This window comes from Octopus bimaculoides, chromosome 20 (genome assembly GCF_001194135.2).
Source record: "Octopus bimaculoides isolate UCB-OBI-ISO-001 chromosome 20, ASM119413v2, whole genome shotgun sequence".
NCBI lineage: Eukaryota > Metazoa > Mollusca > Cephalopoda > Octopoda > Octopodidae > Octopus > Octopus bimaculoides.
Window position 1 is genome coordinate 45,144,473 of NC_069000.1, and position 3,482 is coordinate 45,147,954.

Sequence of the window (3,482 nt, forward strand, 5' to 3'; positions counted from 1 at the left end):
TATATATATATATATATATATATATATATCTCAAAGAGTGTACAGAATGGAGAAAGTAAATTAAAGCTACATATGTTTCCGACCACAATGTAAACAACCGCAGGTAATTAGGCCTCAATAAAGTTAGACTGTATCTGTATGTGTTGCGAGTTACGTAAGGCATGTTAAGTTTAGCTTGGAAACATACGTAGACTTGATTTACCTTCTCCATTCCTGACACACTTCGATTTATAATCGAATAATTAACAATTCTTATTGTCAAATTGTGAGTTGTATGGTGGCGTTGATCTTATTGAAATTTCCATCTATTTTGGATATGTGACAAAGTGTATAACACACGCCAGGTAATATTGTACACAAGTTGATATGAAAAATTACCATATATTCAAATATAATTTACCATGTTTATTCCTTCTAGTACTTTATATATTAACCGTCTGTGTTTAAACGCATTTTCTTTTCATTAGCCACGATGTCTAAGTTCACCTGGCTTACACCTTTGTTATGTTTATACTTCTGTAGGACTCCTATTACTACATTGTTCCCTATATACTACAAGGACTGCTGATTAGTACCATAGGTGTTGTCGGTCTTGTTTTTCCCGAGACGGCTACAACACCCATGCCAGATGTGCTGCAGTGCCGACATAGAAAAAACCAGCTTCAGGCAGATGTCACATCACAGTATGTCTACCTTCGCGACCAGTCATGACGTCACATGATATTTTCTGCCCCAAAACTAAAAATCTTGTGAGAGGTGAGTGTTCAAACTTGGTTTCCAAACACGGTGTAATATGTCATTGGTATATCACTGTTATACGAGAAATACTAAATGAAGGTTAGGAAAACATTCATAAAAAATGTAATTGATCGACGCGTCCTTCCGTAATCTATAACTTTAAAAATATGTTGTGTGACAGAGACTGCGGTCGAGAATATCTATCTATCTATCTATCTATCTATCTATCTATCTATCTATCTATCTATCTATCTATCTATCTATCTGTCTGTCTGTCTGTCTATCTATCTATCTATCTATCTATCTATCTATCTATCTATCTATCTATCTGTCTGTCTATCTATCTGTCTATCTATCTATCTATCTATCTATCTATCTATCTATCTGTCTGTCTGTCTGTCTGTCTGTCTGTCTATACATATTTATGTGTATATATATACATATATACGCATATACATATGCATACATATATATGAAGTTCATATATATATATATGTATATATATATAGTTATATATGTGTATATATATATATAGTTGGAATTTACAAAAAAAAAAAAAAAGATGAAGACGTGTGTGTAAACAACAAACAGAAATATATATATATATATACACACGCACACACATATACATATTTAGCACGTGTACATATAATCATATATATATATATATACATGTATACATACACATATATATGTGTATATATGTACATGTATATGTATGTATACACACACGCACGCACGCATACACATGCACATACACATGTTTTATCTTTATCACACACACACACATGCGCGCGCGCATTTTATCTCAGATATTTTTATAAATCAAACTTTATCAAAATTTTTTATTGAACCGAATCGATATTTTATCAGTTTCCTATAACCTGAATGATCACCAGATTAATAACTTTAGAAAAGATCTTCTAGGCATGTATATCAGCATTAGCGCCGATCTAAGAATAGTTAACTTTCTAGATATCGCAGTATATTTAACTATAACGCCGCCAATATTGAAAGCAAATACATACTTACCTCCTAGGCATAATTTAGAAGATTGTTGATGGTAAAAGTAGAAGAATTAACAAATTATTCTCTAACAAGGATATTTTCAACCTTGTCTGTTATCACTTATTATAACGATGAACTAAAAAGGAGTGGCTTTAAAAAGAAAGTAGTATATAATTGAGACTTAACGTCTAATGGTAGAACAAGAAGAAAAAAAACAATTTTGTTCTGATCAAATGAATGTAACCTTTAACGTTGATAAAAATCTTCTGTTCATGTTAAGTAAAAATTCTTTTGAAGCAGATAAATATTAGCAGTTATTTAAGTAGAACAGTGTTATGGTGAGCTACAGTTGCCTGGATACCATCGTTTTAGTAGATATATCATAATTAAAAATAAATCCAGCTCTTAAGAACCAAAGTGAACTTTAAAACTTACCTCTTATAGTATCTTATATCTCTAAGGTTGTGATATACAAAGCAACTATAACATTCTGATTTTATTCAAAAGAATTACACGAGACTTACGCAAGATACATTGAAGATAAAATGGAACCATAACGCACATTCGTTTAGATCCAGAGACGGAGAGTATTCCTTCACTGAGTCGTCAATATGTTTGTAAGTTAAAAGAGTAGCGAAGTCGAATAATGAACCATAATACAGAATATTATGAACACAGTATAATCTAGAATGTTGAAGCAAAAAATATTCTTTGCTGCAGTTTCATATAATCGTTTATGAAATATACGACGGATGAAGAGATCGCGTGCGAAAATGCGAGTTCATTGATGCAAGGCTGATGTGAATAGACCAGCCAGGATATTATACAAAACCGGAACATGGGAGACTACAGGAATAAGAACACACAAACTGACAAACAGACAGACAAACGCACGCGCATACTGAAACGCAAATACTCATAATACGTACATATATGCAAACATATATACACATATATATGTATGTATCTATCTATCATGTACTTATATGCACACACACACAAACACATACACACACGTGAATATATACATATATGAAAGTGTCTATCTACCTATGAATGTATGTATACACACACACACACACACACACACACACACACACACACACACACACACACACACACACACACACACACACACACACACACACACACACACACACACACACACACACATGTATATGAATGTATACATATATACATACATATATGTCTGTGTATGTGTGGGTGTGTGTGACTGTACATATAAATATGTGCGAATATGTGTATATATCTATATATAATAATTGCGCTGTAACCAGTACTAATGCCAAAAGGCAATGTTTATATCCAACTCAAAGCGGATGTTTTGTTAGAACGGTGAATACTGCGGCATTTGCTTTGAGAGATCCTCTTATATAGACGCGTGGTGCGCGTGGTAGGACTGTCAGATCACGCGACTGTATCACGCATCCATATGAAAGAACTTAAGTTTCGTATGAATTCTTATCAGTTGCATGAGTACTCATTTTTGTTTTGTACACTTTATCCTTTTATTATGTTAAAATTGTACACTTAGTATGCTTTCTTTACGATTTGACCATGTGAGCTGACAACATCATATCAATTTCTCTACTTTCAGTGCTAAAAGACAAGGGAAAAGTGTGAACATACAGACAACTGGAACACGCAAACTTCGTGTCACTATATATATATATATATCTTTATATATATATATATATATATATATATATATATAT